The sequence below is a fragment of the Panulirus ornatus genome, chromosome 32, assembly GCF_036320965.1.
Source record: "Panulirus ornatus isolate Po-2019 chromosome 32, ASM3632096v1, whole genome shotgun sequence".
Lineage (NCBI taxonomy): Eukaryota > Metazoa > Arthropoda > Malacostraca > Decapoda > Palinuridae > Panulirus > Panulirus ornatus.
This window is the reverse complement of record NC_092255.1, coordinates 25,970,913-25,994,004: the sequence shown is the minus strand read 5'-3', so window position 1 is coordinate 25,994,004 and position 23,092 is coordinate 25,970,913. Positions and strand designations below refer to the sequence as shown.

The window sequence follows — 23,092 nt, the reverse complement described above, 5'->3', positions numbered from 1 at the left end:
CTTTCCCTTCTTACTTACTTACCTACCTACTCATCTATCGACCTACCTATATACCCTAAACTTACTCCTACCTAGCTAACCTTCCTACCTCCCAAATCCTGTGGCAGCCTAGCGTTTTCCCTCTCCCTCCTGCCCGTCAGTGGCTGGACGCCCCTCACATGACAAGATAAATCCACGCTCTGCTGCCGTGTCATGCAGAACCCCACGCCTTCACAAAGACTATGTACACCTCACTGACTCCCAAGGTCACGCCAACCTACACACACACACACACACACACACACACACACACACACACACACACACACACACACACACACACACACACACACACACTCGAGCGCCCGCGTATGCCAACTCCTCTCATAATAACATATTTCCTTAACCTCTTGAGCACTGCAGTGTGACCTTTGAGCACTGCGGGATATAACCTGTGGCTATGATAGCCTGGCCTTCGGCCTAACGTTTAAAGATCAGGTTGTCGTATCTAGAGGTCGTACCGTCGTACCTCTAGGTCGTAAGGTCTCGGTCGAGCAGGTAAGTCTTACAGTTTCCCTCCTGTCTCTATATTGTCGTTACCTTACACAGCACCTTGGAGTCATGGATTACCTTGCTTCTGTTGGCTTGCGGTTTATAGTATACATCATCTCAATGTCCTGGGAAGGAAAATATATCACGACTGGAGATATTTTTCACCTATAGTTAAACATGTTTACGTTTGTAGACATGTATTAAGTTTTCTGCTTCACAGTGACGGTTGTCTGTATACGACGGGAGGCAGACGACAGCCACGCACTTGAGGGACGAGGTCCCCCGTGCAGCCAGTAATGATGGCAGGAAACACTGACATTACTGCAGCTCTTGAGGACGTAGCCTCTGGAAATATCTGATCCTCCAGGACAATATTTACTGACGTGACTGTAAGTTAAGGACTAGATATGTGGCTCTAGAGCCTCCTAACTCCAGCAATGACTGGTTTAATACCAGGTCTTCGGCAGAGCGTCACATTATACGGCCAGGCCCGCCATCGGTAGGTCACAGTTCAAGGTCGGTTGTAATCATGGTCCACACGATATTGTTGCCAGACATAGCCAGAATAATGGCCATCAAGAGATCGCTGGCTCATAATGGGGCCCAAGTGCGTGCAGCCCGCAAGACTCAGGTGCTGTAGTACTACACCATCAGGGGTGGCGCTGACCGCCCCACTCAGCCCCCCATCAGCTCGTGAGCCAACCTTACTTGTGACGCCTGAAGCACGACGGTACGACCCCTGGGCAGGAGGTCTTGGCCTTCAAGTTGCTCCTAAATGTTAAAGGCTATTATGATTTAGGGTTATACTGTCGTGTCTAGAACCATTTATTCGTGTTTAATGATCATACCTTTGTGCTCGAGGGCGCTGCTTTAAGGGTCGTACTGTCGTACTCAAGGGGTCAACAAGGGCAGGAAGACTGGCATGTGTGTAGTGCAGGACGCTGTGGAGCGCATGTGTTCCCTCGGGTCCTACCAGGTCCTCTGGTGTTGATATGACCTGAAGTGATGTCAGGTCGTCAGTTCCTTTTTATATTCTGGTGTTGTCAAGTCTTCCGGTAATGCCACATCTTGTGTTGTCAAATATTTGATATATATGATTTAGAGACCTTCAGGGTTGTCAAGTTTTCAGGTAATATTGTCTGCTGGTGTTGTTAAATATCCAGATTTTCCTGAGTCATCCAGAGTTGCTGGGTCTTCACAACTCCCGCTCTTCAGAGTGACCTTCAAAGAAAAACCATTTTCAAGAAACGTGTTTTCGCGCCGTGTTGTGTGCGTCAGTGTCACGGGTTATTGGAGGTCACGTTAGTCACGGCGGGTCACGGAGATTGTCCGTGGTGAGAGGTCTGTCAGGCGTGTCTGGGTCACGCTGGCTTCCCGCAAGATTTATTCTAATGATCAGGAAATTATGTCCAGTGGGTCCTCTCATGATCATGTCGTGCGTGTGTGTCCTTCATGGTGAGACGCAAGCGACAGCGCTATTACGTCGGGTGTGGGAGGTTAGGTCTGGGTGTATTTAGCAACGTACGATTCCCGTATGTGATGTTGTATGTGCTTCTCTGTGTACGTACAGCAGCGTGAGTAACGTTCGGTGAAGCATGACCTTACCAGGTATCTGGAGGACGACCCCCGAGCACTGCACTGGTGTACGTGCCTCGCCCAGGCCGGCGGTAGCGCTCACAACAACTCAGGTTTCCAGGTAGTGAAATGCGACGCTGTATTACCCCAGAGTTTGTGCTTCATAAAACACGCTCTCGGTACGAAGTGCTCATTAGTAGGTAGGACAATGGGGCCGGCGCTCGTGAACCTGGGCACGACGGTCCGATCCTCGTGTATAATGACCTGACCTGTGACCTGACCTTGAAGGATCAGATCAGAGGCCAGGCCTTGATGACCAAGGGTCGGGTCGTCGTGCTCAAGGGCAGTGTCTTTGTGCTCAAGGGTTTATCCTGAGCAACATCCGCTTTGTACCTCCATCGCCAGGACCTGCGTCATGCGCACGATTTTGACCGTAGCATTAACCAGTTGACCAGCCCGAGTGAAAATCATGAAACAATTTTTGTTGTATTTTTAGTTTTACGTTGAACTAATTACCAAGTTGGTGGGAGAAAACTTACCAGGAAACATTTCCACCAGCTGGAGTTACGTGTTGTTGTCACTGACACGTCTCTATTGGTTTGTTACATTTTTTCTGGTTGTTACTTGTGGTGTTATACACCAGGTCAATTATCTCTCGTTATTTCATTTATATAATAGTGAGTTACACGTTATCATCGTTGCCATGATTCACCTGTGCTCCTCTGTACATCTGTTGGGTCTGTGTGTGACTTTCATGTATGATAATCATGCTATATTTTTTTTTCACAGTTTCATTATTTCCATTTTTAAGAAAGGATCATATCTCGGTATAGTCGACGTCGTAACTGTTGTCTTATTAACAGAAAATATACCGACCAGTCGTGTTCATCATGAATTTGCCCCGGTCATGTCTGAGGCACCCCACAGTCATGTTCACACTGTTCCTCCCTTGATCATGTCATTAAGGAAAGCGGGACATGAGTGTGTCAGTAGCCACACCTCAGAGCAGCCTGACACACACACACATAAGGAGAAATTCCTGCAGTAAGCCAGGCTGCGTTTCAAGGTCAGTGGTAATTCACTGTGTGCGTCGGGTGGCGTAGATTAACACGTCCTACTGTAATGATGGATATTATAGTCACATGTAATCACGGTCTCCAGAAATAACTGCATAACGTCGGGTGTTCAACAGAGAGCGAGCCATATACACCAACCCAGCGTGCTTATTATAGCAGGGGTGTGTACTGCTTTCTTGTGCTTAATACATGATTCTCTCCCTCATTCATTATACATAAAGTTTATTTCTGGTGAACACGCAAGATGGACTTTGAAAATAGATACTTTGTATGCCAAGATAGGCACAGCTCGGTGGGTGACGGAGGAAAGCGGATAAAGAATGGATGCATCCATGAACACTGTGGATGGATGAGGAGGTACAGTGATAACTTTGAGAAGATCATTAGCCTCAAGATAAACGAGGAATCAAATAGAGATATATGATGACTTGATATGATTTGCTCTAGATAATACTTCGTCTGAGTTTCACAGTCATAATGAGGGACATGTATGATTACATAGTAATGTTGGTCAGCTGTGACCTGTGTATGATGAATAATGTTGCCTGACCCCTGCGCCCTCCAGTGAACACCTTGATAACGTGTATGTCTGTATCCTGTACAGTGCACTCACTGTCACGACCGTGGCCCTTGGGCGAGTGCGTCTTGTAATTTCCAGGAGGCACAAAGTCTCTGTAAACAAGAAGAAAAAGGAAAATAAACGAAGAGACTTAATGAGTCCAGTAATTGCAAGATGTCAGGACTCAGAAGACGTCATCACGAGCTGTGAAGAAAGAAATGAGAAAGAACGAGAATAGAAGGTAGGGATTTAACCCTTCACCACGAGGGTACGACCCTGGAGCATGACAGCTAGATCTTTGGGTAGAGAGGCGTGACCTTTGACCTGACCCTGGTCAGAGGCCAGTCCAACACACCAAAGGGTCATATCGTCGTGTCCAAGGGGTTAAGGACAACCATTTTCCCCCCAAAGTAATATGTAACATAAACTCTTGACCTTCAAAATGTAGTCGATCATATATCTATAATAAACCAAAATGATAACATTTACATGACCGTATCTGTTGCTAGTTCAGAAGTTATCTGTTTACTTGTTTGATATCCCAAATGACCTTGACCTGATGAAACATTTCCCTTTAGTAACCCCTGACCTTCAGTGGGTCACCTCAAACATCCATGACTTTCCCCTGAAGTTATCGAACCCACAGATCCCCTGACATGCCCAGAAACACTCTTATAATTTCGTAACCTTCACTAAAAGTCGGTGTTCCTCACCATTAAGGAAATCCCTGTTATTCCCACACACTCGAAAGGGATTTTGGGCATTATCTAGTTTATGGGTTTGTCATGTAAGGCAATACTATATAATATATACCTTGGTGGGTAGATCTGTGGATGTGGAGAGAGATACGAGCAGTAGGATATAATTATTGACTCATGGTAGCACATAAGGCTGGGGTGGAGGGAGAGGGAGAGGTGGTGGGGTTGTGTGATTGGTGTGGCGTGTGTGTGAGAAAGAGTTAGGTGGAGCGTCATGACCCTAGCTGTGGGGAAGAGAGATTGCTGCCCAGCAGGGCTCCGGTAGGGCCGGCCAAGCGTCTGACACGAGCGATCACCAGGCACTCCCCTCCTCCAACACCTGAATGTATATATATATATATATATATATATATATATATATATATATATATATATATAAATGCACAATGTATGTGTGGGGTCATGAGAGGATAGAAAGTATGACTTCTTAAGTACGACGACTGAGGTGTTGAGTACGATGCTTGGCCTTACAGTGTTAACTTGAGCCTACATCACCTCGTATAGCTACATGACGTACAGGCGGTGTTGACGGTGTCTTAACGCCAGAGAGCAAGGTGTTGCTCCTCTGGTTATGGCACCATGACGTGCTGCCCGTCATTACGGCCCGGTGTTCTAATGAGGAAATATGGCTCTCTCGACCTTAATTACCAGTAACGATACTGGAAAATCGATCAAGGGAGAATGAAGTTGAAGACATAAATAGCGAACACGGTGTGAAATGTTATCGAAGGTGAGGTTTCGTAGACTGCGGTCAACGTGAGTCCAGACGCTACCCGGCAGGAGCGAGCAAGAGAGAAAGCTAACCCTCTTCTCGTATTCTCTCGTATATACACTCGTGTTAGTTTCCCTCTTTTCGTTTTCTGTCGTGTGGATATAATCGTGTAAATTCCCCTTGATATTTTTTTCACAAGTAATTCCATCAAATGATCTTGCGTGCGAGCTTTATGAGCTTATGTAGCGTGTGTAAAACATCAGCTGCCAAAAGCTTACTGGGCTCAGCGACTCAGGGGACCTGCTCCTAAATATTCAGATGAGGGCAGCAGCAGGTGGAGGGAAGATCCTCACTACTGGTGATGGAGAGACTGAAGCTCAGGCCAGTGTGTCTGCCTCCCTCCCCGCCATGATAACGGGCGAACACGAATTCTTCGTACGATTATACCGTGTATATATGTGGATCACACTGGCCTGTGAGACACCAAGCTGGGCCCTCGAGCACGATGATATAACCCTCGAGCACGACAGTATAACCCTCGAGCACGACAGTACAACCCTCGAGCACGACGGTACAACCCTTGAGCACGACAGTACAACCCTCGAGCACGACGGTACAACCCTTGAACACGATGGTATAACCCTCGAGGACGATGGTACGATCCTTCAGCACGATGGTACTCCTCTTGGTTTATGATGCAGCCCAGGACTGTGCCACAGTACACCAGGAAGTAGTCTCCACACCCCTGCTGGTAACAGACCCTGCCCTTGACCTTGGTTCGAGCCTTCCTAGGATCAACAGCGGTGCCCCGGCCATTGCGTCATACAACCATCACGCTACCTTGTATAACTTACCAACCTGGACGCACGTACACGCATCCCTGCGTACACTATGTACGTATTGTGTGTACGATGTGAGGAAGGGTTTCTAGGGGATTTAAGGCCACTTTGGTAATACTGACGGTGGTCGTCACCTGGCGCTGAACGTGACGGTCTGTGACGACCAGGGGAGGAGGGGGCTAGTGTGTTAGTACAGAGGGGAAACCCCCCATGACCCAACGCTAGGGGAACCCTCCCCTCAACCCCCCAACCTTCCCGGTAATGACGCCACTCGTCACTTCCTCCATTATATACTGTAATGATTTTGGAGCTTCAAGGTCACAGGTTCGAGTCCCTCCTGTGTTTCACAGCATAATGAGGATCCCCGCCTGATGGTGGGCCCGCCCAGGACACTCTACGACCTACCACTACCCACCCAGGACGCCCCTGGCTCTCCAGCACCCACCCATGACGCCTCTGGCCTCAGCGCTCCAGACACAGACGGGCAGAGCGAGACGTTTCTAAGCCACAGGTGGGCTTGTTCACAAAAGTACAGTGGGCGTCGCCTGACGCCATAAGACACGTAATTTGATGAGTGAGGCGCCCTCAGGTGTCCCTGTACACCAGGCAGGCTTGTCCCTAGTTCACACACACACACACACACACACACACACACACACACACACACACACACACACACACACACACACACTCCATTGTGTACCTTGAGCAGCCGTTTTAGAATGAGGGGAGGCTGACGCAATATCCTAGGGTCGGGGACTCACGTCTTCCTGCTGAGTTCTACGATGACCACCAAGCTGAAATGACGACCCGTATGACAGCCAGCACCAGCACCAACACCCTCCTGTGTGACAGGGCAAGGTGCTAGTCCCACTACGGAGGATCAGGTCCTTCACAAGGTTAGAGCTCAGTGTGTCCTCAGGAAGCAGGTTAGTCTCAGTAATCGTATTGTGAGGAGGGACAGAGCCTCCTCCGTGGTGTGCTTCCCTCTACCTCTCCCCCATCCTGATACCATGGCCTGGTCTGCCGGAGTTCATGGTGATGCACGTCTAATGTGTAAGATTTTTTTCTTAACAGTCTGGCTCGTGTGGAGACAAGTTGGAGGAAGTTGTTGTCCATCCCTCACTACCAGAGAACATCGTTTGTATACACGTTTGCATGTCTACATTTATTCTTTTCAGTGATGCGACATTCACATTTACAATGTCAGATATTCATGTTCACTTCCCTTCTCGAATCATATTTATATGCATATATGTATACATTTTTTTTAAGCAACCATTACTAGGAACGTGCCAGGTAAGCAGTAATCTATTGATCATTAAGTTAGTATGACTGTCAGTTCGTGTGAAGGTTATTATGACTGATGTGTGTCCTTGATGAAGGCAAAAATAGTTGACTAAACTTTAGTGTGATCAGTTAAATGAAACTAATCCCAGGTGCTGTATGATCATACTTCCTGCTGGATGTAACACACCAGATGTTCTCACCATCCTTTTGTTTGGTGATGTTTTCTGTACAGCACCGTGACCTGTCATGACCTGTGTCACACACTAGAGCCACCAGTGTGACCTGTCATGACCTGTGTCACACACTAGAGCCACCAGTGTGACCTGTCATGACCTGTGTCACACACTAGAGCCACCAGTGTGACCTGTCATGACCTGTGTCACACACTAAAGCCACCAGTGCGACCTGTCATGACCTGTGTCACACATTTAAGCCACAGGTTTGACCTGTCATGACCTGTGTCACACATTTAAGGCACCAGTGTGACCTGTCATGACCTGTGCCACCACCACCACCGTAACATACCGTGACCTGTACCCCAGACCCCACACACCATCATATCATGGTGATCGAAACACAACGTCCGCCGCTTACCACACCCGTCATCAGCCTGAATACGAGGCAATTAAGACTGCAATATCAAGGAGACATCACAACATGGAACATCGAACCCTGACGGTGACTTGATTATAGAGAAAACACGGTGGCCTCACCTCCACCAGGCTCTGCTTGGCGTTGAGGTGTGGGTGTTGTAGAGGGCAGCGGCGTACGGGTATGATGTAGGAACACAGGTGGATGGAGATCCCAAGCTTCAGGCGGAACTTGGTTCAGGGTTGTAGTATTGATTTTCAGCTTGTGAGCGTGACGGACGGGTGTAAGGCACAGATAAAAGATGACACACACACACACAGGCATACAGTACAGACACGGGCACGCACACACACACACACATTCTTACATGCACACAAACACACATACAAAACATATACACACAAAGACACACACAGAAAGACGATTATATGTACATTAAGACATATCTTCATACACAGAAATACACGCACATGAGCACGCACATACGCTAAGACGTATTTAAGGAAAAAGGGATGGGTCTATGGATTGTGTATTTTTGGACTGCCAGAAGGTCTTTGATACAGTCCCCAACAGAAGACTGACGTCAAGTTGGGTTCAGAAGAATTGTACTTATTGACAGCTCCCTAACTGCCAGACGAGGCAGAATCAAACCTAAATGTCTTTTTTTGATGTTAACGTTATGAAGTATGGGGTAAGTAGTGCAAAGATCATCAGAGTAACGTAGTGCGTTGAAAAAAATGCAGTGATGGTCAGACAAATGACTAGTGAACTATAAGCCTGATCACTGCAAGGTGACGAGGTTGGCAGAGTTGGTAACAGGCCAGACAGTGGATGCCAACTGGGTGGAAACAGATGTTAAAGATTGTGAACCTGAGTTGATATCACGTTCAACTTGGTCACCAGAACATCATGGGAGAAGGACTGTGATGGATATATACTATATTTTATATTTCCTTCCGTGTCTGACTTCCCTTCTGTTACGAAGAGAGTGAGGCAAGTTGGGGAGGATATGAACAACGTACTGTCCATCTAAGCTGGAATACCCCATAAGAATATGGTCTCCTTACCTAAAACGTTACGTAGAATTGTTAGTAAAGAATGAAGTGGAACGTATAAAGATTAGTACTACAGTAATGTGTAGTGAGATGAGAAAGTAGGAGAGAAGCCCTCCACCCACCACTCACTTGAAACAAAGCATGATTAATGGGACCCATGGTAGCCACACGTAGGTTCAGAGGAAGACACGCTGACCTTAACAAAGAACAGTTCACTGTAGTTCAAAGAGAATCCAGAACAAGGTAGACAATAAACGTATTTGGAGAGACGTAAGAAACCATTTCTCAAGCAACAGAGTTGTGGATATGTGGAGAAAGCTAAGCCGAGAGGAGGTAAATACAAGTTGCTCTGGGTAGTTGTATTTCGTCTCAAGGATGAAAATATGGAGCCTCATGAGTGTAACGCTTCCTCCCCATACCAGCTCCCCTCGAGAACCACCAAGGTATTGTACCTCGTCCTTGAAGGTCTAGTCATAAGGACCTGCCACCCCTCGACTTCCTGAACAAAGACAAGGTACATCTTGAGTTTCTTCAGACAATTTCAAGCTTCCTATAGTCTGCGGCCTGGATGAGAGTAAGGTACAATTTGCGAGTCTCTGAGCAAGAAACATTCACGTGAGTTGATACGTGAATGTACAGGAACGAAGGCGAGGTCATGCCTAAGTCTTCAACAGCAAGAGCTGACGCTTGATATTGAAGGAACAATGACGAGCTAACCTTGCGTAATAAGAAGATCCAACAGTGTAGTGTCCTGTAACAAGGAGGAGCTAACACTGGAGTGTTTAAGATCGAGAGAGAGCAAACATAGGAAACTCAACCACACGAAACAATGTCATAAATCACGACCACATGAAACACATCCACTTGGAGAACAAGCTCATGGATCACTGTCACATGAAACACATCACCACTAAACACAGTTCCTTCCATTTGATACAAAAACAGAATTTACGATCAGAAACTTGACGCCGTCGCACCAACTGCTTCCCCAGTAGGGTGGCGTAGGCGCGAATGCCTTATAAAGTGTAGCAGGTAGTAATTATTGTGTTGGGTGATAATTACCCAACAGGTGGGTGTGGGAGGAGGGGGAGGGAAATAACCTAATGTGACGTCAGATTATACACTGTTACCAGTCGTTTTCCGTGTAGAGGTAAAACACTCCGCTAATTACGTAATTGATGATGATAACAAAGAAACACTTAATAACTAAACTGCATCAGGAAAATAAGTCGAGAGCAATTATCCTAAATGCGCTAGAGGGTAGTCATTTACCATTAGTTATATAAATAATCTCTGATTATATTTCATTCCTGATAATTAGTTTCCTAAGGGTAAGACAGTCGTGTGTGTGTATTCCTAGGAGAGTGTAATACTCTGGTTGGCCCGTATGTTAACATTGTATGTTGCTGATGATACACTCCAGCTAGCCATCTAACCCCACAGAGCGGAGGATGAAGAGCTGTGAGTCGACCGTCTTGACCAGGACTCGAACACTGTCCCGTGTGAACTAGATGTTGCCATGCTAACCACTGTACCATGAGGCTCATAAAGGTGTGTGTGTGTGTTTGTGGTTACTATTTGTTGGTTACGACGCGAAAAGAATTTTGTACTCGTGTTGTGCCGTTTCTTTGTCTTGTATATATGTAACATATCTTTCCTCCTTTGTATTATGTACACACACACACACACACACACACACACACACACACACAGACACACACACACACCAGACTAAGTCAGGTTTCCATTTTTTGCCCAGCCTCGAGGGGAGGATGAACTGCTGGGTTGACTGTGGACCAACTGCCTCGTCCAAGATTCGAACCCGGGCAGGCTTCCACGTGAAAATGGTCAGCTAAGCTAACCACTACAACAGGGAAGTGCAGAAAATAGATGTGTGTGTGTGTGTGTGTGTGTGTGTGTGTGTGTGTGTAATATAACTAGTATCGTCCACAGCCCCAGACCAAGAGTTGAGAATTTCACGATAACGGTGTAACATTGTTTAGCTTTCGTGACTATACTGCCCCGGGTGGCCTGGCGACCTGGCCTCGTGAAGCCTGGGTTATCAAGGCCACCTCCACGTACCCCCACACCTCCCAACCTACCCTATGTATATATACATATATACGCCAGGCAGGTGTTCCTCCCCTGCTGGGTCGCCCATGCCCACGCCCACATGTTAACAAGCTCAGAAAGAATCTTAGATAATGCCATTCATGTGGGGCAACATTAAGACTGGCCAGGATTGCAGCAATGCATCAAGATTATCGATTTCCCGTCTACCGCCGGGGTGTAAGGCCCCGGATGCACGGCCACACAAAGGCTGCTGGTCATTACTTTGAAAGGGGGCGGAGTTTAGCGTGGGTGGGCGGGGCGTGGTGGTGAGAGGGAGGGGCCACAGGTTCCCCTCCCAGGTCACTTATGACTCACTATATAGACTGAGGAGTATCATCAGAAAACAGCAAGTGGTACACACGTATTGATAAAGTCATCAACCTAACATTTCTAAAAGTAAACAAAATATATATTCTGATATATTTTGAGTCTAGTTTTGCCCGTTGATTCGTGTGAGATCTTAATACCATAACAAAACATTAATCTCGGTGATAGATAGTAAATAATCATTTTTGGATTCATTTTTCTCTTCGACACAAACGCCACCAAAAACTAGATATTTTGAGACTGCTATAAACCAGACTGCTATAAACCATAGTGCTGTAACCAGACTGCTATAAACCATAGTGCTGTAACCAGACTGCTATAAACCAGGCTGCTGTAATCCCTCCTTGTGATATAGATAGAACAGTTCTCAGAAATATTATTGCATGACGTACTAACAATGTCTGTGTCAGGTTGATAGGGTTCCAAATATGACCTCCTTGAGGATATAATCAATAACACTGGATTTTCTGTGTTGTAAATTTATGAAAACCTTTAAACGAATTATTCCAGTGTCAATTATCTATAATGTTATTTAGTGAATATTTCTAAATTTTAGTGAACAGGGTATAGAATATTAAGATATATACGTAGTCTTGTGAAAATCAATGTGATTTCTTTTGTGGGGTTGGTTTACCTGTCTAGGTGTGGGTGTGGGACCAAGCTTACCGTGGACCGGTAAGCCGTTACGAGCCAGAAACTTGTGTCTCGAATAAGCTTTTGGAAGACCTCAAATAATGGCGGCCAACAAGCACTATTATCACAACAATGATGACGGAAATAAGCTTACTTTATGGCCAGTTGAGACCCAGGATTATAGTGGCACTAAATCATTGTCCGAGTATTAGGTTCCCTGTAGCCTGCCTTTCCCTGAACTATGTGTACAGCTGATTGTGTGGGTGGCTGTGTGTGTGTGTGTGTGTAGGTGGTTACGTGTGCGGGTGGCACCGTGTGTAGATGGCACTGCCTGTTGGAGATAGTGTGTGTAAGTGGTGATGTTTGTCAGTAGTAGTGTGTGTAGGTGGTGGTGGGTGTACGTGGCAGTATGTGTAGGTGGTGGTGGATGTACGTGGCAGTATGTGTAGGTGGTGGTGGGTGTAGGTGTCAGAGCGTGGTAGTGGAGGTCGATGAAGGGAGGTGGTGTAGAGCGTTGCATTACGAAACTTGTGAGGGACAGATAACTGGAGACCTGATGTTCTACAACTGTACAGTCAAGATAACGTTTGCTCAATGTGTTAGTATTCCATCTACTGATCTCGTCCCATATCATTTGGTTGACGAGTCTCTACATAATGTGAAGAAATTATCATATATTGTCGACGATGTTCAGTATTCTGTAAACTATGAGATCCCCTTGAACTCCGTGATTTATTAAGCAAAATGATTCTATATCTCTCACTCTTTCTTCATGAGGCTTAAATCTGAGTGATGGAATTAGTTTTGTTGATCTTATTTGAAGACATTTTAGTTTATCTTTACCCGCGATCATGTTCGGTGATCACAGTTGAACAGCATGTTCAAGGAGATCTAACTTGAATGTTGTAGAGTGTGTACTGTGCCCGCCATCTGATGGTTTATGTTTCTAGTTTTGCAACCTGTGGTTTTGTTTGCTTTACTGTACTCAGGCATTGCTTTGCATATTGTAGGTCATTGCTGATTATCACCCCAAGGTCTTTTTCTTCGTTTACTTGTAACAAAGGCATTTTTCTCGCCGAAATGCTACACTGAAATCAGTTTTCCCATTTTGATGATCGTACCATCAGTTTCTCTACGTCCCTTTGAATCCTTTGACAACCTGCCTTGACTGGCCTTTATTTCCTAACGTCGTGTCATCGGGAAATTTTGATCTCTGTCGGTGAGGCGTGTCTTCAGATTATTGATATAATTGATGAAAAGTAAGGTGTCGTAGGAGTGAGCCTTGTGGAACCCCACTAGTAAGGCCCAGCCACTCCAATGTCTCCCAGTTAAGTACTAATTTGCATTATACCTGTAAGCCTGTGCCCTATCCACGCTCAGGTTCGATGGTTGAGGGCGTTGAAGGAAGGTGGCGGACGGTGTTGAAGAAAGGGGTGGAGGGTGGTGCAGGAAGGTGGCGGAGAACGTTGGAGAAGTATAGGTGGAGGACGGTGCAGTAAGGTGGTGGAGAAGGATGGGTGGAGGACGCTGATATAAGGATTGCCAGTAGGATTCATGACCAATGGTGCCAAAAGACGGCATTAAAGGCGTTGGACGTAACTTTAATTATACATCATTATAGAGCTGTACTGACCTGGTCATTGTGTTGACCTTGACGACCAGTCACGTGATGCAAATCTACCCTGACCTTGCCTGTCTCACGCTACCTTGATGATACATATACATAATCGCAGGTGTTATGCTCACAGTATTCTTATTAACGCATTACCTTTCTTCTATATTTACTGTTCCTATGTTTTTGTCTGTTTGTGATTTACCTGTATTTTGTGAACATGAATGTTCTGGTAATATGCCTAGCTAGGAGTGTGTGCAATAATGATGATAATAATAATAATGATAATAGTGATAATGATAATAATAATAATGATAATAATGATAATAATACTAATAATGATTATGATAATAACGATAATAATAGTGATGATGATAATCTGTGTGATGATAATGGTGTTCTGTGTGTGTGTGTTGAAGAACTTCAAAACTGGTTTAGTGTAGTTGTGGTGTGTAAAGATAAGGATAACAGTAATAATTAAGGCATTGTGAAGATGACGGTGTCATGGTAAAAGATATAATGAACCTACCTACCTTAGTGAAGATACGGACATAGTGAAAATAATGATGTAGTGAAGAAGGATATATTGAACGTATAATGAACGCAGCTTCGTGTAGATAAGGCTATAGTGGTGATGTCCTTTACTGTGAAGAGTGTAGTGAATACGAAGTGATTAAGTTTGGAGCCGGCCTAGAACCTACCTTAATGAACAAGAAGATATTGAACAGATGAGGATGTAGTGGAAGCTTATTGTGATCATAGAATGATCCAAGCTAGGTGTTAAAGCTGGGCTGCTGGCCTTGAACCTGGCTTAGTAAAGAAAAGGATGTTCATCCACCAGTGTATATTATTATTAAATTATCTCCCTCCATCAATTTATAACAAGTTTATTGATTAATTTCATGTTATGTCCTCTAATTGCTCTATCCCTATATCCTTCGAAGAATTGTTTCTTGTCTACATCAACTATATATCTTAAAAACTTAAAGGTAGTGATCAGGTCATCCCTCACTCTTCTTTCTTGTAAGGCGGGCAAATTTAAGGCTTCTAGCCTTTCGCTGTACCTCAGCTCTGTTAATTCTGGTACCATCTTTGTTGTTTTTTATGGACCTTCTCTATCAGCTCGTTGTGTGTGTGCTTGTGTGTCATGCGTATAGTACAATATATACTATGCCAGTGTGGCCAAGATTATATCCTATTCCTTAATTTTAATTATTTTCAACCTAATTAACGTAGTGAGGATACACGTGAGCCTCTCTCTAAAGTTATATAATTCTTTTATCTTATATCAACAGTTGTGACGTCACAATCAAGTACTGAACACGATAGAAAACCAGGGCAAGTCTATTAGGTCGTAATCCTGACGTTACTGCGCGTGCGCCCGAACTTTAGTGTTCCATCACTGTCATATCATTACACACAAGATTAACACGATGTGTTCTGTTACAGGCTGTACCAGGCACTGTGCACTGTAACTAAGTCAGAAAATGCCTTTAATTAATGGCTCATACAGCTTCTTTGTGTCAGTCATATTACCCTGTACACGTATATATATATGTGTGTGTGTGTGTGTGTGTGTGTGTGTGTGTGTGTGTGTGTGTGTGTGTGCACGCAAGTGCGTGTATTTTAGCTAGGTGTGCGCCTATTTCCTCATGCATCAGTAAGAGGGAATTTTATACTTGTGAAGTCATGCTTCTCACTCGTGTGTGTGTGTGTGTGTGTGTGAGAGAGAGAGAGTGTGTGTGTGTGTGTGTGTGTCTGAGTGCGCGTTTGAATGTTTGTTTATGATTTGTGAGTTTATTCCTGCCTTCGTGGAAGACATTCGAGGGCGACAGAGTAATGGTGGTGAGGTAATATTAAGGAAGAGGAGATCGCTCGTGTTCCTCAACGCCCTTCATCCTGTGCTCACTGATGAGGTCACTAAACAAACACTACGACATCAGTCACCAGATGTCTCTGCCTCAGATGAGGCAAAGAAGTACTTATGCCGTGTGTCAGGCTCGGGTGGAAGGCCCCCGTAGGTGTCGAGCACAATCTGTCGATAGCCAGTCGTGGATCGACCCGCCAGTGTCAAGGGCAGTGACCGGGGGAATGTCAAGGTTACCACAACTTATGTCAGTGAACTCATAACTAATGGCTGGGTAGCTAAGAACACCGACGTTGCCACACAAGAGGTTCCCCAGCCACCTGTTTACCGTCACGCATCTCCAGGCGTTCGAACTGCTACTGCTCGTGGCTGTTTGCTTCCTCTCCCACGGAGGAAGCGTTAAGCATCCCCATGTGTCTTCCCTGTAGTCAAACATAAGTCTTTTCCTGGTACTGACACTCGGAAGAAGACCCTCAGAGCAACACTTCCGTACCTTCTCGACACTGAAAACATTCCCTTGACACTCTCCTCACATCCAGCCTTGCACCAACCACTCTGTTAACTCTTCTATCACTGAGTAATACACTCACACACTGTCATTAAGTTCTATTAACATTACGTGTAAACCACTGTCATACTCTGGTGTCCAGACTCCCAAACTGACACAGTCTGACGCGCTCCACCTCAGCATTCCCGGCCGGCAGTGTTCACAAGGTATGTGTACATGTGGCACTTGCTGGGATATCTCATCTCTCTCACACATTCGGGGTCGCCCATACCATACCATAACCTCCAGCAATGGCCTCAAACACACTCCCACACACACTTGCCATGGCCTCCAGCACAGGTGTAATCCTCACCGCCACCCACACACCTGGACAGGACTCCACATGCTTGAGTGGGTGTAAACCATTCAGAACTAGAGGTGTGTCTCTGCTCGGCCACTCATGCTAACACGCTAATCTGAAAACTGACATCACTGTCGCTGAGAACATCACCACTTTTCTCTTTAAGACCACCACACATGAGAGGCGAGTCCACAGTTTATTCTTTTATTGTAATTATTAAGCAATATTTGTGCTTTATAGAAGAGTTTTCTTCATTATATTAATGTGTATGTAAATGACTGATGTTCGTACTTCATAATAGTGGCAGGTTGATTAAACTAAACACTTCACTATCACATTACCACGTACTGAAAGGCTGGAATCCTAACCTTGGTTGAGCTCTGTGACCCCGACCACCACCACCACCAGGGTAGGATTATACACTACTGGGAAATACTTTCCCTTGTTTCTTCTTTTTCCCTTTTATTAACGTCTTTATGTTTTAGTTAAGGCTCGAACTTGATGTGGACTTTTGTTCGTGACTGGAGCCTCCAACTTTATATATATAGGAAGTGGCATCATGGTGCGAGTGTCTTGTCCCCCACAGTCAGGTGCTGAAAGGACATACGACGGATCATAACTTGGCCATTTCAATGTACTTTGCAACCTCAGTCAGCCTCTCCATTTACTGTTGCCTGTTTGTGGCCGCTCGAGAACATCCACACCTCAGGAGCGACCCCAGTGATCCCTAACATTTCCAAGGAAAATAAAGGACGCCGTAGCGGAGGACACTGTCTGCCATGCAATTCTAGATTTAGAATTCTTCATGTCTTACCGAAGGTCAGCTCCACATTCCCACAAGCCACAGTAACTATAGTTTCACTTTAACGGTATAGCAGAGATGAAGGCGTGCCACTGGCAACAACAGCCAGTGACAACTGTAGCGTTGCAGTGCCATGACACTGCTCTTCGACGGCATGGCGTGTCATGAGTCCCAGTCGGTTCCTTCCTCCTGATGAGGACCAGACCCTCCGTAGGTTAGCCATGGGTCACTGTAGCCTCGTGCACTTACTCCGTATGTCCCCTGCAGGGTCAAACGCTGCAACCAACCACACTCTGGCCACATCTACTCCCTCCTCAATCTCTGCAAGGTCATACGTCACCACCAGTCACATCACCTTCCTCGCCCCGCCAGCCTCGCATGCTGCAACGTCCCGTCTACCGGCACAAATCTCACGTCATGTTTACACTAAAGATTTAGCGCGCATTAAACTGTTCTCACATGATGAATAAACATTTACCCCGGCCTGCCTTCTTCTCAGCTCCCCAGCCATTTAGTATGAGCACGAACAGCTCCCCAGCCATTTAGTACGAGCACGAATCAAGTATTTGGTTACTACATAAAGCCTCCTAAACAACCCATTCTTACCTAAGTCAAATGTTCAGTCTATACAACATAACTCGGTTTCCCCTTTTTACCGCCACTTCTTAGATTGGGGCACACTTTACGTCAAATTGGTCACTACAAAGATATACACAACTCTGCAGAATAGGTCAGTCCATTTCACTGGTATAATTCTTTTTTATTTGATAACGTCAAATTTTATGCTGTATATTGAAATTTTGTTTTGGAAAGTTGAAACTTATCGCTCGTTAGACTTTATTTATTTTATCATTAAAAAATATTGATTCTTTCCTTGTAAAGCTCGTGCGTCTGCCTGCTGGACTTCTGGCACTATTTCTCCTAACAATGAGTGAACAAATAACGTGACGCAATACTACAAAAACTTGTAACTGATTAAGAAATACATGAACAGGTGGCTATGGGTGTGATGTTAGCAGCAGCCTGTATCTTTTCACTCCGTGAAGTGTGAGGTCACAAGTCCGCCAGCCCATCATAACCATGGGTCGTAATCTATAAGGGAGAAAAGATGGTGAAAGAGTCGCGTAAATCAACCTCTGAAGGGGCCTTCGGTCAGCAGGTCCTGGTGCAAGACTGGCACGACACCTCTCCCCACGCCATGGGTGGAGGGGTACGACAGCACACACACGCAACCTCTCAGGCAGGCGTGCACGTAGACACGCTCACGGCTAAAATTCCCGAAAAATGAGAAAAGGTTTGACAGACCGGAAAATGCCATGTGTTTTGAGTCTGCCTTCATTGTGACTCTTCCTCGATTTTATTATACTAATGAAATTAATTTTCACGTTAAGGAATACCATTAACTAAATTGCTACGAAAGTCATTGTTGAAATGTACAAGTGTCCTTGAACATATAAACCGTTACAAGTTACATAAACCTATCACTGAGAGGCAACCGTTATCCATATAACAGTAAGAAACAGCTGATATGGTTCTTTGTGAGCCAAACAGTAAATGTGATCCAAATGACAGACAGCAGCTAACGTATGTACCATTGTGTGTGGCAACGGTACGGTACAGTCAAAAGGTCGAGCTATCGTACCCAAGAGTCGTACCATCGTGCGTCAGGGTTGTAGCGTTGTACTCAAGGAAACAAAAACAGCTGAGGACGACAACACTGAGTCGTGTACTTACTTGGCAAAGGTGATGCAGGTGTGTCAACGTTGGGAGGTCGAGATACACACTACATGGGAAGGTCATCAGCGAGCCCGCGGAGCCCAGCGCTGGCTCTTCATCTTGACGCTAGCAACTTTGTAATGTTCCTTGCCGCTTCCTTGTCTGTATGTCGTTCCTTAGTGACCCGTCAAAATGTACGGCACTGATTTTTATCTATACTTTAACACTTTCTCCAGAGTCACTGTTAGTTACGAGTGATAAGGTCACTAGACACTTCGATCCTGTAAGTCCAGCAGCCGATGCGTAGCTTCATGGCAAGGACGTGACGGAGCGGCTTGAGAACAAGCACCAGGCTACACCGGGGGTAAAGACCCAGCCAAGTGGTGGTACTGAGGCTAATCGATACATACACAGGTACTTAGTACTGTGGCAGCGAGTGTACGCCAGACGTTACGCTTTGTGTGCACTCACCCACTCACCACCCGGTGTGGACTGTATCACAGTTGCGGTGTATAGTGTTCAACATCCACAAGTTTATCATGCACTAGTACTATTATTTCTTCCTAGTTATTATGATTTTTTCTGTGTCTTCTGTACGAGTTTGATTATTACTGCACCTCTTATTCACTATTCACCTTACAGTTTTGGGTTAGATTGTTTACCCAGAGCAAAGGGTACTATACTGGCTTCCTCTACCAACTAGTGGAAAAGGGCAGATTGTCAGGTAACCTGGAAAGGAAATGTTTTTACAATAAAATACGAATTGGATGAAAGTGGAAAATAAAAGGTACCGCGGCATATGAAGCTGTTTTTGCTGTTGTTGTTGTTGCTGTTGTTTGAAGCGCCGGTCACGAACAAAGGTCCACATCAAGGCCGGGCCTTAATTGAAATATAGAAAGAAATATGAATGGGAAAAAGAAGAGGCAGAGGAAAGTATTTACGAATTTTGGATGATGTGAGAAACCAATCTTAAAATGTGAGAAGGTAGAGAGTTCTTAACTTCGAGGTGTATAAAAAGAAACAGTTACCAGACGGCCCACACTGAGTTCTTAGTGGCCACATAGTAATCATGTACGCAGCAGCTTGCCAAGAATTGTGCGGTCTAGCTAGTGGTAAGGGCACACAAACAGCCAGTTCTTAGGAGGAAAAAGCGAAGTAATACCTCTATAAGAGGGAAAATGAACCAACATTGCGGCGTAAGACAAGCAGGTCAAGTTTTGAAGTTAACCCAGGAAAGTTTATCAGTCAGACCGCTGTAGACTCAACTCTGTACCGTAAGGACGGAGAGTTAGAACCACCCCAGATGTGAGAGCAGCACTCCATACAAGGACGGATCAGTTCTTTATATGAACGAGCAACTGTTCAGAAGAAAAGTTTCGACATCTATACAAGACTCCAGTTTCTTGGAGGTGGACTTGGCTTATTTCCGTAATGAAGGGTTTCCAAGAAAGATTGAATGTTACTATGTTCACTGAGTCAAGAGGTGGGATGACAGGTAAACTATAATTGCGTTATGAAATGTGAGGCAGCATCAGCGGCCTTTAGACAAGTCAAGTGTTGTTGAGGTTTTGTTGTGGGTATTTTGATCCCTCGCATCAAATGGCTGACATACTCACTCAGCTCCTCCGAAAAGATTAGTCTTTCGCCCCCACTCCGCTCGATACCAGGTGCGTAAACACTGACAATCACTCATCTCTCATACTTCACTTTCATTTTACTCACACCACACTCGGGCTTACTTCCTTACACCCTTTCAGAGATTCCTAAACCTCCTTCAGCAGACGCAACAATCCCTGCTTTGCTCTCGCCCTCACACTTGCCCCAGGTTTTATCACAAGGACATTCCCAAATCATTCCTCCCCTTTCCTGTTGAGTTTAGCTTCACTCATAGTCAGAACTTCCAGGTTCTTCACAAAGATACTACTGAATCTATCTCTTTCCTTTTCTTTCCTGGTTAAATTCACGCCCGTTCAGACCTCCAAGGCATGAGGCATCGAGAAAGATGAACGCCACGCTCTAGGCTCCTTCGTTCGATCCATCTTGCAGGTATTGAAAAGCAAGAAGGGGAGGGTTTCCGGCCTCCCTCTCCCGCCCAGCAGGACCAGTTTCTGTGATAAAGCTCTTGTGTTACCCAGAACCTTTCTCAAAGCTCTTGTAGCCCAAGTTTTGCGGTACTTCCAGCATCAGGGCAATGTAGACTCCTTCTGAGTAAGATTGATTTTTGGCGAGGCTGTACTGCCAATGATGCAGGCTCGCCAAAAGTGACTTTTTACGCAGGGTGTAATCTCACGCACGTGAGATGAATATATATATATATATATATATATATATATATATATATATATATATATAGAGAGAGAGAGAGAGAGAGAGAGAGAGAGAGAGAGAGAGAGAGAGAGAGAGAGAGAGAAGAATACTACGCTCATGCTCCCTGCGTGTCAGAGGGGACTTAGAGCCTGGTTGGCAGAAACGTTCCCCTCGTATTATTATTTTGTAAAAGTCACAAGAAGGAGCCAAGTTATGGACTTTTCCTCGAAAGCTCAGTTGTCAATACCTCACGCTACCTCTCTTAAGGCGGTAAAGGCGATGAAGCTTTGAAACAGTGACTTAAAACAGTGGAAGATGAGTCTTCCTGCAGTTACGTCAAGCCTTCAGAGTCATCATTAGGTTGGTCTGCTCATTACTCTACTGTGTTGACTGTTGTATCGGAGGGGAAGATGTCTAGATCCAGTTGAAGGCGATATCCCTCTTGCCACCGACTCCCCTCCCTGGTACAAGCTGGTCACACACCATGACCAGATGTATCCCTGAAGAAGCTCGGTAAGACGTTTCACAACCACAACACGACTCCCGGTTATGGTGACCTGGCTTCTGACGTGACTGCTCAGGCCATCATACTCAAGCGTTGTACCGTCGTAATGTAGTGCTCAAAGGATTAATTAGAATAATTTCGTTAAGATTTTAACGATTCAGTCGTACCATACGCCCCTATGTCACCTCTGTGCCTGTGACAGAAACACTCAGTGAAAAACTAACGGCTTCACGTTGTCCACCACTCTGGGTGAAGCGTTGAAAAGATAATTGTCATTCTTCCCTGGAGGTAAATAATCCTTTCCCAATATGTCGGTATCTTAGCAAGACCTCCACGCACGCGGCGCACAACCCTTCGCTCCCCGCACTCACCAAGTTTCTTATCCTTGAGAAGAATTAGTGTCTTCAGAAACATCGTCAGTCACAGTCAGCAACAGGCAGATCAGGTTATACAGGCTCTGTGAACTCATCACTTAAACATATACTTTTCTTTGCCCAAAATACGCGAGAATGTGCTCAGTTAGTGTTTTCTCAACAAGTCTACCACGCAGCAAGACCACACGTTCACTGAGTTCCACGGCTAGCGAGACACTGAGTCGCTGAGCGTCCCGAACAGTCTGGGAAAACAGGTGATGAATCACGTGACCCCGGACCGGAACCACAGGGGTAGGGTAGGAGGATGGCGGCAGGCGAATAAAACTTTGAAATTATTCCGTTCATAAAGTTAAGGACGTTGACTCAATGTTCTGATTAACAAGGGAATGGATGGATTAACCCTCAGTATGAAGAGATCTGCATCACATTCATGAATGTGTTAGACTTGGTTAAAAGCATCCACAGCCCTGAATAGCTACACCTTGACCTCAGACCTGAGGTCACATTAACACAGAGCTCAGGTAGGTCAAGGGTATGTGTTTCCCTATTACACAACCCCTAGATGATGGCCAGATATATTGCCTCATCACTACGGGAGTGGTTATCAGGCGAGAAAATTTGGTCCCTTGAGCATAAACTTACGATCCTTGGGTATGATAGCGTGACCTTTGACGATCTCAGAAGGTTAGGTCAAAGAATGGCCAACATAAGCCACACCTTGTGACCTGTACACGAGGCGTCGGCCTGTGAGGTCGCCTCGGTGACTCGCATGTCGTGTCAAGTATGGATACTTCGTGAAGTGTATCTCCCAGGGATCCATCTTCACTTCTGACGTATGATTATGTAATTTCTTCATCTCTCTTTAAGAAGAAATCATATGATACTAAAGTAGATTTATGGTAAGAATCTGTACCCTAAGGCAATAATACTCCACGGTCGATCTTGCCATATCACGAAATATCATCATCTGACATGGCAAACAATACATTTATTCTTAACACAT

At 45.3% G+C, this 23,092-nt stretch overlaps 1 protein-coding gene across 5 annotated transcripts in view; it reads right to left on the bottom strand.

Annotated features, from left to right (window-relative positions):
• Nucleotides 1-22,292, bottom strand: part of LOC139759205 (uncharacterized) — a 44,322-nt gene extending 22,030 nt beyond the window's left edge. For 2 of the 5 annotated variants that reach the window (XM_071681272.1, XM_071681275.1), the window contains exons 1-2: nt 22,087-22,286; nt 18,922-19,632 (exon numbers count right to left, since the gene is read on the bottom strand). The gene's annotated coding sequence lies outside the window, so the exon portion shown is untranslated. Of the gene's footprint in view, nt 1-18,921; nt 19,633-22,086 lie in introns of all 5 variants that reach the window. The other 3 variants (XM_071681274.1, XM_071681276.1, XM_071681273.1) reach the window with 2 other exon arrangements.
• Nucleotides 22,293-23,092: the final 800 nt, after the last annotated feature.